The sequence below is a fragment of the Pinus tabuliformis genome, chromosome 9 (genome assembly GCF_031772625.1).
Source record: "Pinus tabuliformis cultivar Carrire ecotype Pingquan chromosome 9, CPIR1, whole genome shotgun sequence".
NCBI classification, from domain to species: Eukaryota; Viridiplantae; Streptophyta; class Pinopsida; order Pinales; family Pinaceae; genus Pinus; species Pinus tabuliformis.
Genome location: NC_142307.1, coordinates 362897540 through 362913930, shown reverse-complemented (window position 1 = coordinate 362913930; position 16391 = coordinate 362897540).

The following is a 16391-nucleotide window of genomic DNA, read 5'->3' as shown; positions in this document are numbered from 1 at the left end:
ATGCTATAGCTCATTTCATGCATGTTCTTACAAAGATTTGGTCCCTTTGGCATGTTGAGTTAACTGTCGTCTTTTGGTATGTTTTGTTGTTGTAGAATGATTGTAAGCCTTTTTTTATCGTTTCGAACGTCTGTATTTATGTATATGAGTTTTCCCAACCATGTAAGCATATGTCCCATCCATACTCAAAGTCTTGAGCATTGTTACACAAGTGTCATCATGGTCGTCCTAAAGCCTATATTAAGTGTCACACTTGTATCTTATTATGAGGTAGTCACATGGACGGAAATTCATTATTCATGTGTTTTAATGATCTATGTTGTTTTTTTGTCAAAGTATGCTAAGTCTGTGATCACAATCAAGGTTCATCACCATTCATCACCCCTCCCACACTTATCCATTTTCGGAGAATCCCCCCAACCAAGAAACTTAGCTTCACCGGGCCCCAATTGAATGATGCACTATTTAGTATGCACAATCGATGTCCCCAAAATCTATTGATCTGTGAAATTCCTGTGCCCAACTCTTGACATTGACCCCCATAATTGTGCAGTTGTCTTTCCTGGTGCACCTTGGACTACACACTTCGCATATTCCACCCTGAATATTTTTCCTTGTCTACTGGAATTGTGCAATGCACAAAAGCCCAACCTCCCTTAACATCCAAAACTGTGTAGTTTAGTCTCTTAGCTTCCTTTCACTCTGCTCGACCCTACTTCCTCTAGAAATTGAGTAGCTCTTTCCTTCAAGCCCCGCTAAGTTGCAAATTGCGTAGTATTAGAGCCCAAGCTCTCCCCCTAACAGCTAGAATTGCACAATGCATCGTCACTCAATCCCTCTCCCCAGTATGTCACTTGTCACAGACTCATTTTATGGCTAAGAATGTGTCATCTTAGACTAGGGAGTTTTTGGATTGATATTGCCCCATCATGAGTAAATTGTAGGAGTAGGTACACTATCATGTCATGGAGAGATAATGAAGAAGGGGAAGAAGGATGTAAGCATGAATAAAAACTCTCTTATAGCTAAAATCACAAGTGGATTAATTAAGAGAAAGCAAAGGGACACAAGTTTACAACTACCATACAAGACTAAATATCATTGAAGACTCTGCATCACCAAGCCATGCAAAGGTAAAGAGAAAGAATATCCAAGAAGACATTTAACACTCAACAACAATAGTGACCTGACATTACCACATCACCAAGCAGTCCATGTCAGCAGTGTCAAGTTATGTCATGTCATGAGTGGTCATATGCCACATCATTATTGTGGACCATATATATTTTATTCAAATGTATTATAAAGTGGAAGTCTAAAGGACACACATGGGATATAAAGAGTCATGTAAGTTGAAAAGTCATAGAAAGTCAAAAAATCATGAGGGTAATCAAAGAATCACCCTTGATTATATATACTCCCTCATTTTATGAGAAAATCACTTTTCACCTTTCCTCCTCCCGCAAGGCATTAGAGGTATTAGCTAGTTCTTTGAGGACAAAGGAGTGGCTCCAATGTCTCACCATTGGGGCTAGTGATGTACATTGTAAGAATGTGTCCTGGAAATTTTACTTAATAACAAAAGCCTTTAAGGGCAGTATGTTGTTCATGAGTGGACTATGAATGTTTGTAAGACTATTTTGCGGATGTTTGTATTTCATGTTTTCTTTCACATGTGCTAAGATAGTTTAACTATTTCAGTTATTTAGTTCTTATATTATTGAGAATGTGTTGTAATTGTTTTTACTTTTGTCCCATCCTTTTGGACTATTCCGTGGGATAATAGATAAATATTTCTTCACTTATTAGTTGTAACGACCGTCGCATCCACTATAGACTATTCTGTTGGATATTAGACAGATCCTTCTGGTTCATGTGTGTCTCTTCTTGGGTGGTACTATTACCTCTCTTAGAGGCTCACTTTTCTCCCCCCATAGAGTGGAAGAACCTTGACATGGTTGTGACTAAACACTCACCAGGCAAACCCCCTTATTTTTTGAAGACACCACTGCATCCCTCTCTTGTGCTAATAGCTAGAGTCAAGGAAAATATTTAAGGATTCTTTAATTGGGACTTCATACTAGATGGAACTATTATACCAAATTGTGTGAGGTCTAATTAGGACTTCATAATGGGGTGGTCTCTTGAATGTTGGTGGGTCAAGCATTATCAACATTTTTGGCGCTAGAATGAGGGAAGCTAGTATTTTATGGCTAATAAAACCAACAACCCCATCATTCCATCATTTGGTCATGGAAACAACATTCACTACACCTCCCCTACTCATGCTTCTAAAGTTGGTGACTCTTCTCAGCCCAGGCCTGAACGTGAAATTCCATATGATCAGATTCGGGTCATCCGCCCTATAACCCGTCAATTTTGTAGAGCTGTTGGATTGATCCTCGGAGCAATTGATCTTCAATGTTCTCCAAATAAGAACAATAACACCTCAACGAGGATAGTAGTTTCAACTTTTGAAGATGTGGTTCTTGCCACTCTTGAAGAATTAGCAGACTTAGTAGAAAAACAAGAAGAGCCTCCACTCTTTCAAGGTGGTGATGGATGTTGGGAAAAATACTAAAGTGGGGGACATGAATCAATATTTAAAAATGATTGAAATTTTGAATTTCATATCTAGATTTATGTACGCGACTTTACTAAAGGGAACTCATGTATGTACGTAATTGTTATGCAGATAACTAGGGTATATCCAGTAAACTTACTTTTCAATTAATACATCATTTGTTTAACTTGATATAGTGTATAAGTACCTCATTAAACATTAATTAAATAGTAACCATGTGAAGTAAGAAAAAAACAAACCATCACACATAAGAAATAGATCAAAACACGTGAACACTAGGGTTTTTAGGTGGAAACCGAATATGAGAGAAAACTACTGTTGTTTTCATATATGTATTCCTTTTATTATAAAGAAAAAGTTCTTATAATATTGTACTAACACATACTCATACTAGCATGCAGGAACCCACCTACAGAGGGCTACAACCTTCTATCATTCTTCACTACCCACTAGAAGGGAGTTCTGACCCCCTGATCTAGTTTATCGAAACCCACCAGAAGGGAGATCTAACCCATGATTAGATTTACCAACCAACACTAGATGGAAGCTTCAATTCCCTTACTGAAGGCTCCAACCCTCAACACCTCTATGGACCACGTATTTTCATACTTGATGCACAAGATACAACACATCACAATTGTAGGCCATGTTTCATCAAATTTTTAGACTGGACCCACTACCAATATTTAAGGCCAATCTGAAATATCAAAATTGAAAATTGATCAGTGCAACTCAATCATTGAACCAACCAATCACTGAACCAACTAAATCAACTAATCACTAAATCAAATGAAACCCAACTCAATCAACTTATTCTCAAACAACCAAATAATTTAGGTCACTATAACCAGAGTAGTAATATTGAACCCAAACACTGCATCAACTTACTAAATCAACTAAAAGCCCTGATCAATAAACTATCAGAATATATACACTACTTTACTATATCAAACCCACATGTATACACGACTTCCTTGAAGGATACTTCTGTACAAATATAAAAAAAGTTGAACCCTAAAACTGAACCACTGTCACTGTGAAATAAATGTTGAATCATACATATATCCACTACATCATTCAAAAATAATCACAGACTCATCACTGATCTTCAAGCACAAATAGCTAGTAGCTTCATCATTCTTCAACCAATTAATCCTCAATCAAAACATCACTATCAAGTCGATATCATCAAATAAGACTTCATTCACAGACAACAGACTGATTAAACTGATCAAACATATTTTTCAGCAAAATCCTAGCTTATATATGTTATTTTGTCAAAACATTTCACTGTGTATACATGTTTTTCAAGAATCAAACCCGCGTATTAATCTTAATAGATATGAAACTTACTAGCATTAATCCTACATGTGTACGTTCTTTTCAGGTTATCAAACTTGTGTACAGATCTGCAATTATTGACAAAAACCTTCGTTGCACAACAAAACTTCAAACATACCCAGATCTCGGCATGCATAAAATAATAACACGTCAATACATTATCATCACTTATCAAATCAAGCCATGAACAATATTTTCATCTTATATCTATTGGATCTTATCCATCATCAAATTCTCAGGTGCATACTTAGTTTTAGATCAAAAAAATCAATAGTAGCCCATACACACTAGCTTCAGATCTAACTTATTGATGAAATATTCATCCCCTGCACACCAAAGACTTTGATCATCATATCCTTATATAGCTTAGCCCTTATCCAATACCATAGGTGAAAACCATACTAATGTCGACAATATTCTTAGATAGTATCAAATATATGTTGTTGCACTCAATACCATGGTAAAGATCCTTGGTAGTTGGAATATCATGGTGTGGAAACTGTATGTGCCTTTCCTTCTTCATGCTTATGTGTGTACACGACTTTGCTTCTCAGAACCTATGTATACCTCTTGAAAATTCATATTTATCATTCATTTGTCTCTGAACTACTATGCCTTTCACCACACTCTCTATCACATGTAGACACATCCTGTTGACATCTTCATCAAGTAAGTTTCCATCAAAAGAAAACACATAGAGTAGGTTGCCATCAAGGAAAACACATTAGTCATAATGCCAACAATCCCCCCGTTTGGACTTGATGGCAACCACTTTCGTGTTTGATCATAGACCATTCGTAGATACTTGTGAAACACATCAAGCTAAGAAACAAGCCTTTTAAACACCAAGTTACTCTCCCCCTTTGACATTAAGGGATAAGGGATGGCCAATGCTGAATGAAGGCTTCTTTCTTGAGTGTTGTAGATTTGAACTATTGAGTATGAACACTGAATGTTGACCATGCTCCCCCTAAGAACATGCTGAAATTTATAAAGGATGTACAATGAATCTATGACTCAACTGGATATGAATTTTCTAAGCACCAAGGACTCAAACCCACATCAAACACCCAATCACAATGGGTTTACAAATTACATCACATGCCCAAAATACTTGACCACAATAGTCCATACATGACTAAATTTGACAATGATCACATCATAGGTTTTTACATGACCTTCATATCAAATGAAAGATATGACATGTATAACCAATACCAAAGGCCACTATAGTGAGGTATCAAGAACATGATAGTCTTCACAAACCATTTTATACTATGTAGTATTTGCACCATAGCTATTTGTTAGCAACAACCTGCACATTTTCATCATCAATTTGCAAGATAAGACAATGTAGTTTTAATACCATCAACTTGTGACCAAGTATGCCATGCTCTCCTATAGTAACCTTTAGGGAATGTCTTCATGAAATCCTGTTGTAACACCATTTTCTTTATGCAAGAAGAATTATCAGGCTAAAACCACTTCATCAAGAGATATTTCACCAATATGCAACTCAAGAAGACATCATAATCAACTACTTATACAATGGGCTTGATCCATGATAACAACATTATAATCATAGCATGAGATAACAAGATCTACATGTTTCCACAACAGATAAGCCTAAACCATAATTAGCAAAGCATGCATCATCATTCAAAAACTTCAGCAACATAAGCAACATCACCATTGGTAAGCATCATTATGTACCAAGGAATTCTAAAGCAAACATAATGCCAAAAATGCATTATTAAAAGCATTAAAAGTGTCCCACCTGAACTTGTGCCAACTATTCACTGTCATATATGATCATTATCATCTCCTATATCAGTAAGAAAATCTAATTATGTTCATCAATCAGTTGTCCATCAAGGCATCAACAACTTAAAAAAATGAAAACCACATCTAAATAGCATCAATGGACTGTAACCATCAACCATCAGAACATGAAATCTAAATAATAATTGATTGAAGCATATTAGACCCTTTTCCTAAGTCTGTATCACTATTTCTTCATTATAGAAAAATATATGCGACTATTCCGATCATAACTCGCATATATAAATGAATTTTCTTCATAGGATCCACATACATAAAGTGGAATACTGAAACTTCACAAGTTCAACCCCCCTTGAGCTCACACTGTATGTACCTATTCATTGTTACTACACCATATGCACTGTTAGTAGTATAAGCAACATGAATATCAAAATAATCATAGGAATCATCCCATCAAGATAGGACATGCATTTCTCCCCCTAAGATTATTAATCCTATGGACCTGATAATAATATTATATTCTTCTGAGGTCAGGTACCTCACGTCACTTCTGCAACCACTGTTAGAAGTATTCTTTTAAGAATACTGGATTGCAATGGGAACCATCTTCTTATACTTTGAGTCTAGATCCTCCTCATATCTATGAGAATTATGTTCTTTAAGCACATATAGTATTTCTGGGTTTCTATATCCTCTTGCTATGACTTTTCTAGTTTCTTCATCCATAACCTTGAACTTTGTTGTTGTAAACACAATTATATTTCCTTTATCTACCTTTTTACCTACACTTAGAATATTCTTCTTTAGTCCTTGAACTAATAAAGCATCATTTTCTCCTCTATGTTTATTAATTTTGTCTTTATCCTTTCCCATAACTTTTGTTGGAATATTAGTTCAAATAACAACATTACCATATTGGTTTTTCTTGAGAGGCTCCACCTTACTCTTATCTCCAGTCATGTGATGAGAGCATAAGCTATCTATGTACCATTTATCTACTTCTCCAAATTAGCAGAGAGAAGAAGAACACCTTATTTGTTCTTCTTCTTTTTTCTTTTTATGACAAATGTTGGTGGATCCATATTTGACATTAATATTCTTATTAGGTTTCTTACCATGTTGTATGTGACAATCCATAAACTTGTTCCTACATCCTTTTTCCCATGCTCAAACTTGTTACAAGCATAGCATCGTACATGATGAGGGGAATTGTAATATTTCTATTTCATATTCCTTCTATTGCAATAAATGGTTGTGACCAAATATATTGCAAGAAAACAATATTCCTTAATGTACCTGGAAGATGGTGATCTTTCTAAGAGGAGGTTATTAGCTTGAAACAATCTACTTCTGCAATTGGTTGCAAAATATCCATAATTATGACATATAGAAAATTAAAAATTATTGATCAGAGGGGAAAATCAATTAACATTTCTATAATTAGAAGTAAAGGATTTTCTTTGAATTTTGTCTTTCTTTAGTTGTTGATCAAGTTTACTTCTTATCTCTTTGCTGAGAATTTCTGGTTTTTCAATGTTACTCTTTAAATTCCTTTCCTAAACTTGTGAACTATATTCTCCTTCAATAGTTTCATGAAAACCAAGACCAGATTTGATGGCAGGAGACTTTTGATTGCTAAGAATATTATCCAAAATCTTAGTACTATCTTGAAATCTCAAATGTTTATCCTTTCTTATAATTTACCTTTTAGGATGTTTACCTCAACCTTCTTTCTTTGATATTTATTTTCCTTTTCTATATACTCCTTCTTAGTACCTTCTTCAACCCTTCTTCCTTCCTCCACTTGCTGCGTTAATTTGAGAATCTCTTCTTTCAAACCATTTTCCTATTCTTCAAATGCTTGAAGTAGTTCTTCATTTCACTTACCTATTTTTTCAAGAGCTTCTCTTAAAGAGATGATCTCAACTTCAAGACCTTCACAATATTGTTTAGTTTCCACAGTAGGATATACTGATTTAATATGATCCTTGTTATCATATGCCTGCAACTTGTCTTTAAGATTATCAACCTTTTCCAAAGTAATATCAATTTTTGTTCTAGGATTAAAAATACATTCTAACTCATCTTATTCTGAACTAGAAACTCCCTTTGACATAACAAAGGTTGACACATTGTTAAGGATAGGATTACCTGGTAGTTACCATTATGAGCAACCCTCCTTTGGGTTTTCTTTATGGATTTCTTGTAGTTTATCCCGTACCTGCTTTGGAATTGGATAATGCATAACCATATTTGATGTTGAATTAGGTATGTTATTGATGATGTCACTTAATACCTTACTGTTATTTTGAACTTCCTCGTCTCATGGAGGAGTTTTGATGTGGCCATTACATACCAAATCGCAAACACCACAGTTCATTTTATTAGACTTCATCTTTTCTTTGTGTTGTTGATAATTATGTTTGCTTAGCATAGGCACATCTACATTGTTTTTGTTTCTAACTTGCCTTGATATTCTGCTTATAGAGGCATCATTTTTAAATATGTTTTCTCTTTGGATTGCTTACTTTCACTTTTTCCCATGAATGCAAGTTCAATTGCTTCAATGTCACCATCGCTATCATTATTGCATACACAAGGAAATGGTTCACAGTTAGAACAAAATCCCATACCTGATCATTCTTTGTTACCGTCTTCTTCATTCTTGATTAATACAAAGCATGGTTCTCTAAAACATGAATATTTTTTGACATCTATAACTGTCACTACATTTGATATATCACTCTCATAGTTTTGTAAATCCTTTCTTCAAGCAATCCTCCTCTTTCCCATCATATTGTCAGATCTCCTTTAAGCGATCATGTTTCTTCTAAAGGACCAACCTTGATGCCAATTGTTGGGAAAAATACTAAGGGGGAGGGTAAATGAGTATTTAAAAATCATTAAACTTTTTAATTTCATATCAATATTTCTATGCGCGGCTTTAATGAAGGGAAGCCTCGTAGGTACACAACTGTTATGCAGACAACTAGTGTATATCTAGTAAAATTACTTTTTAGTTAATTCATCATCTGTTTAACTTGAGCCAATGTATGAGTACCTAATTAAACATTAATTAAACAGTAACCATGTGCAGTAAGAATAAAATAAATGATCACACTTAAGAAACACATCACCAACAGGATTTTTAGGTGGAAACCCAATGTGGGAAAAAACCACCATTGTTGTTGTCTCTATCTTCCTTTTATTATAAAGAAAAAATTCTTACAATCTTGTACTAGAGTAGACTCATACTAGTATGCAGGTACCTAGCTGGAGAAGGCTACAACCTTCTCTTGTTTTGCAGCACCCACTGGAAGGGAGCTCCAACCCCTTGATCTCATTTACCAGTATGCACCGAAAGAGAACTCCAACCTTCACTGAAGGTTGTAGCCGTCAACACCTTCGTGGACCATGTTTCATAAATTTTCACACTAGATCCACCTGATACAACACATCACAAACATAGGCCATGTTTCATAAAATTTTCAAACTAGACCCACTACCAATATTTAAGATGAATACCAAATACCAAAACTGAAAATTGATCACTATAAATCAATCATTAAACCAACCAATCAATGAACGAACTGAATCAACCAAGCACTGAATCAAATGAAAACCAAATCAATCAACTTGCTCTCAAACAACCAAAGTTGATAGATTGTTGTAACCAAAGCACTAATATTAAACCCAAACATTACATCAACTTAATGAATCAAATGAAATCCTCGATCAATAAACCATCAGAATATATACGCTACTTTAATGTAGCAAAATTTCATGTATACATGACTTCCTTAAAGCATACTCGTGTACAAATCTCAAAACATTGAACCTTGAAACCGAACCACTGTCACTTTGGAATAAACATTGAATCATATATAGATCCACTCCATCATTCTAAAATAATCACAGAACCATCACTAGTCTTAAATCACAAACAACTAGTAGCTTCGTCATTCTTCAATCAATCAAAAAATGTCTTTGAAGCCTAGATCATCAAGTAAGATTTCATTGAAATACATTAGAAATACAACAAGATTCATCAAACTAATTAGACATCCTTTTTGGAAAAACTCTAGCTTATATACGTTCTTTCCTTTAAAAAAAAATCACGTGTATACATGCTTTTTCAGGAATCAACCCACCTATAGATCTAAAGAGATATGCAACTTACTAGTATTAAACCCGTCCGTGTATGCACTTTTTATGTTATCAAACATGCATACAGATATGCAATTATTGACACAAACCTTCATTAGACAATAGAACATTAGACATACCTAGATCTCAGCATACACAGAATAATCACACATCAATACATTATCATCACTAATAAAATCAACCCATATTTAATACTATCATATCAGATCTATTAGATCTGATCCATCATCAAATTCTGAGGTGCATACTTAGTTTTAGATCAAACAAATCAATAATAGCTCATACACAATAGCTTCAGATCTAACTTATTCATGACATATTCATCACTTTCACACCAAGCACTTTAATCTTCATCTCCTTATATAGCTTAGACCTTATCAAATACCATAGGTCAAAAACATACTAATGCCAATATTCTTAGAAAGGATAAAATATATATTTCTAAGCTCAATACCATGGGTCAATACCATGGTAAAGATCCTTGGTATTTGGAATACCATGGTGTGGAATCTGTACATGCCTTTCCTTCATCATACCTGCGTGTGAACGTGGTTTTTCTTCTCAAAACCCACGTATACCTCTTGAAACTTCATCTTTATCATTCCTCTATCTCAGAAATGCTATGCCTTTAACCAAACTCTCTGTCACATGTAGACACATCTTGCTGACATATTCATCAAGTAGGTGGCCATCAAAAGGAAACATAACAAGTAGCTTTCCATCAAGGACAAAAAATTAGTCATGATGGAAATAAAGGAGACAAAATTCTACTTTTAGACATAACATTCGATGGGACGGATGGAGAAGAGTAAGAGGAAGAAGAGCCATCCGATTTTGATAAGAAGAGGAGGACAATGCAAAATAATACATGGCAGATTGAAATCTGGACTAGATGACTCAGGGCCCACTCTCACTTTCATGTGTTCTACACATGATGCCAAGGAATTCTGAGAAGCTCCTAATGAAGTATGACCCTGATAAGGTAGTGAACGTTGAAAATCATTTGGATAAATTTTACTTGCCTATGAAAGCACTTTAGGTATGTTATGATGATGTTTCATGTAGACTTTTCCCATGTACCTTAGACTGTAGAGTAGCTATATGGTATCACAATATTCCTCCAAACTCCATCTAGAATTGGAGGGGGTTTAAGAATATATTCGTTGAAAAATATGTTGATTATAAGACCTACACCATGTTTTTGAAAGAGATGGATAATCTTAAGATGGAGAAAAATGAAAAAGTGAAATATTTCAACCAGAGGTTCAATCAAATCTTGAACAAGTTTTTGAAAAATATGAAACCTCTTGACTCCATCACCACAAATTACTACACCCCCACCTTGCAAACAAGCATTGCACAACTTGTCTGATGAACTTTGAAAAAACACTAATAAAAGATTATGAAGAGGTTATCATTGTCAAGAAGGACTTGTGCACTATTAGAGTCATCTCAGACAATGAAGCAACAAAATATTCCAAGGGCATGGGTAAGTGGTCTTAGACCTCTGTGAGCATGGCTAAAGAGAAAGAACCATCTGATATTGAGAGCTTGACATGTCTTAACAAGTCTTTCTCCAATGAAATGACAGAGATCAAACAAAGGTCAAGAAAGACCACTGTGAGGAGAAAGTCTCCCAGATTCAACCTTTTAAAGAGTATTGTAGCTTCTAGTAGTAGCAGTAACCAACCAACAAACTTTGCGCGGAGCTGCAATTTTGTGTTGAACATTGAGAAGTTGGGCATAGATTAATATTGAATGTTTCATCAAGGATAACATTCAAAGAAAATGTGCCCATGGTGGAATCAAGCCATGCGCATGGTTTCTATGCAGCTTTTTGATTCAATAATGGTTGAAGAGAATTTTGAGCCCACAGAAGAAAAGGAAAAAGCTATTGTAGTCGATGAAACTCTAAGTATCGGGGATGTAGTGAACATGTTTAACTCTATACTCACAGTCCAAAAGAGTATTGTTGATAAGAAACCTCTGAACAATAGTATGGCCTAGAAGCAAAGTAGCAAGCACAACTTGAGAAGCCAAGGGCCAACCACTACAATTGAATTACCAAAGTAGAAATTCAAAGAACATATGTTAAGAAATATCAACCCACCAGCTAGCTGAGCACAGTATTAGAGTAACTATTGGAAAACAGCCTCAATAGTAAGGACAAAAGCTTCACTCTGGAAACCATAAACCAAGTTACATCCCTAGACACCTCGACCAGTCTTCGCATTGTGCACTATGAGATAGTCGATGATATGAAGAAGGTTTGTGCGAATATATAAATGTTTGAATTTACAAAGACCATGTGCCAACGAGACATTCTTTTATGGACATTTGGGTATGCCTCCACAAGTAACACTACCTCTCCAGACAAGGGATCTGGTAAGTCTCCTCATTCTCTCGAATCTTTACTCAATACACTAATGTTGGATGAAAATACACTCTGCCCACCTTTCTTGTTAACTTTCGAAATATTCAATTTCAAATACATTATTTCATGGTTTATTCTAGTGCATCAGTGAACGTAATGCCATTATCTGTTTCCACGAAAATAATTGTTAAATGGGACAAAATAGATGCACAGATTATTCATCTATACAAGACTCATGTATAGGCAATTGGTGAACTCAAAAATGTTATCATTCGTTTATCATCCGATGGACAAGTCAACTAATATATCAACATAGTGATTTTGTACATTCCAAAATAATATGGATTGTTGTTGAGAAGAGATTGGTTTAGCAAGCTACAATGATACTTTTCCACAAACTGGTCACACCTATGGCTTCAGTACAAGGGCATAAATAATCATATCTAGATAGAATGAGAGAGATATATGAAACACATTGTCACACCCATGAACAGGCATAATAAACTGATGGCTTGTGTAGAATTACATTTCAACAATTGCTTCCTTGAAACTCAACTGGGGTGTTATCTTGAACAACCATCCCCAGTTCCACTAGATATACAGTTGGATCTCGTTCCTTGTCAAACTAGCGATAATGAACTTTGTACAGTTAGTAGTTGTTGTGGTAGTATTAGTGTAGTTCCTAGTCCATGTACATATGATGTTTGGACTATGTACTTCGATGGTTCCAAAACACATGAGGGCTCTCAAGCTGGTTGCGTTTTAATAGACCCACTGTAGAGAAACCATTTGATATCTAGCTGGATTAAATTTGAGTGCACGAACAACATTGTAGAGTACGAGGCACTCATATTAGGATTACAAAAGGCCATTGACCTCAATATTTCCACCCTAAAAGTGGTAGGTGAATCAGAAATTGTGGTGTGACGGATATGTAACACTATACATTGTGTGTCACCTCATCTCAAAAGTTATAAACAAGATGTATGGCGTCTTATTTCACATTTCTAAGATTTCAATATTATTTTTGTTTGAAGAATGTGTAAGACATTTGCAGTTGCATTAGGAAATGTTGTTGCTAGGTTGTCATCATTGAGGGATAATTTTTCTATTGTGATTATTTGTAAGCATTTTGTCCCTGATAATATCACGAATTTATGTTATTTTGATGATGACCAATAGATACTGTGCTTCATGGTGAATGCTGAAATATTTAAATATGCAACGATTTATGAGGATAAGCATAAAGAAACATTGTAGGATGCATCCAGTTCAAGTAAAGGAAACCTCATCCCCAAGGTTGTGGTATCATTGGAAAATTTATGTGACCTACAGAATCATGTCTAGGGAACTATTAATGCCAAGACGCATAATTTCGTACTATTGCATGAGCAGATTAACTTCAAAGCATATAAGTATATGAAATATGTCAATATCGGTACTTGTTGCACAACACAAGAGGAACAAACATTTATTTGCTTGTTGAAGTACTATCATGATTTCTTGGCATGGATGTATGATGAACTCAAGACATATGTCACACGAATCATCCAACATGTTATATCGATTAAGGAAGGGGCCAATCTATTCCAACATAAGGTAAGGAAAGTACATCAAATTCTTGAGCCTCTTATTCCGAACGAGTTGAAAAAATTGTTGGATTCTCGGATCATATATAGAGTGTGGCACTCAACGTGGGTGTCAAATTTGGTCCTGGGAAGGAAGAAGTCTAGGGAAATCCACCTATGTGAATATTTTTGAAATCTCAACCATGCCTTGGAAAAAGAAAATTGCCCCCTGTCATCCATGGAACAAATATTGTAAATAGTAGCGAGGTCTGAAATGTTTTCTCTGTTAGATGGTTAATCTAGATACAACAAGGTTCATGTTGAAAATCCTGTTTGACTTAAGAGCACATTTTGAACAAAGTGGGGCACGTTCACATTCAGACAAATTCCATTTGGGCTAATCAATGTTGGTGCAACATTTCAACATTCTATGGACATCGCTCTTGACGAACTCATTGAGAAGAGTGTAGTGGTTTATCTTCACAATGTAATAGTGTTCTCCAAGCAGAGGTCATACCACATATATCACTTAAAGAATATTTTCTATCGATGTTGCATGTACGTGGTATCCTTAAATACTAAGAAACGTATCTTCACAGTGTCCGAGGGTAATCTCTTCGGCCACATCATTGCTAAGAGTGGGATTAAGGTAGACTCAAATAGGGTCATGACAATCACACATATTCCCTTACCTGTGAATAAGAAAGATATGTAGTTTTTCTTGGGGAAGATCAATTTCCTTTGCAAGTTTATCTTTGGCTATACCCATACTATCAAACCAATATACGACATGGTGAAGAACGACACAATCTACAAATGGGATAAAAGGGAACAGGACACATTTTCCCGTATTAAGCAGGCCATAACACAAACACCCACATTATACAGGACAAACTTCGATAAATATTTCTTTCTCTACACATTTTATTCTCATACCTCTCCTGTTGTTACACTCACTCAAAATGATGAACTGACCAATTAGCGACCTACCTCTTTCATGAGTGAATGTATGCGAGGACCAAAGCTTAACTACCACACTATGGAAAAAAATGCTTATGCAATATAGAAAGTGGTAAAGAATTTTAGGCCTTATCAATTGAAGAAACATTGATATGTCTTTTCCCTACACCCAAGAGTCATATCACTGCCTGTTCAACAAGATCTCAGTGAAAAGAGAGAAAACTAGATGACTAGTTTGCAAGAGTATGATCTAGAAATCAAGCTAGTTCACACAATAAAGGGCCATGGTATTTTCCAACTAGAAGAAGAAGTACTAATTGTGAAGGAGGAAGAAGAAGAGCTTTTAGGATAGGAGAAAAAAATTGAGATGTATAATGTTGAGTGAGCCTCCTCCACTACAAACAAAAACTTTTGGTACGCATATGTGCATTAATACCTTAAGCACGACATAGTGCCCTCCTATTTTTACACATGACAAAAGAGGGAACTAAAAATTAAAGAATTATTGTATCAACTGGTGCATGGGGTGTTATTCAAAAATCACCACAATGGAGTATTACTCAGGCGTTTGGAGGTGCATGATTCAGAAAAGGTATTGCATGATCTCCAGGATGGATGACCTGTGGGACACGTTGCAGGAAACACTACAACACATAAAGTTGTGTGGGCCAAATTTTACTGGCCTGCATTATCTAGAGATGCTCATACTTATGCCCACAAGTGTCGATTCTGTAAGAGGTGTGCCGGTAGAAACAAGAAGTCAGTTGCCCCACTGTAGCCCATTGCAGTGGAAGAACCATTTCAACAATGGGGCTTGGACATTATTGGGGATATTTTTCTGCACTCATCAAAGAAACACTCCTATATCTTAGCTACTATAGATTACCTCACGTGGTTGACAAAAGTACTTCTGCTCAAACAGGTGAATGATCAAGAAGTCATCAACTTTCTACAACAGAACATCATTTCCAGGTTCAACATTCCTACTTCAATTGTTTTTTACAATGAAACATAGTTTTCATCATTAAGACTGATTTTTCATTGGAAAATTGTAACATATTGAAACGTTCATCTAATTATTATCTGCTAGGGAATGTTCTTTCCGCATCCATGAACAAGAACCTTATTCACATTACCAAAAAGACCATATCTCTAAAGAACGAAACTTTCACTCTCATTTGGTGAATACCTTATGGGTTGATCAAGTCAAGCCAAAACCTTCCCTGAACACCTCCCCTTACTTCTTAGTGTATGGAAAAGAAGCCATTCTCTCACCAAATATTATCTTACCCACTCTCTATCACAAGAATCCCAATGCAAGCCATGTTTGTTAGTTCAACGTAGGATGGACACTCTTCATAATCTATAGGAGGAAAGGTTCAAGGCTAAAGAAAACCTTTCACTTCACTAGAGTTGTATCAAGAGGTTGTTAGAAAATAAGTTTGAAGGGAAGAAATCTTCAGTGCGGGTGACTTAGTCTCAAAGTGGGATAAAGCCCACAAAGGCAAAGGAAAACACACTAAGTTTCAGGCCCTATGGATTCACCCATTCATGGTGCATGAAAATATTAGCCAACACACTTATCATATTCAATCAATTAATGGGAAGATTGACA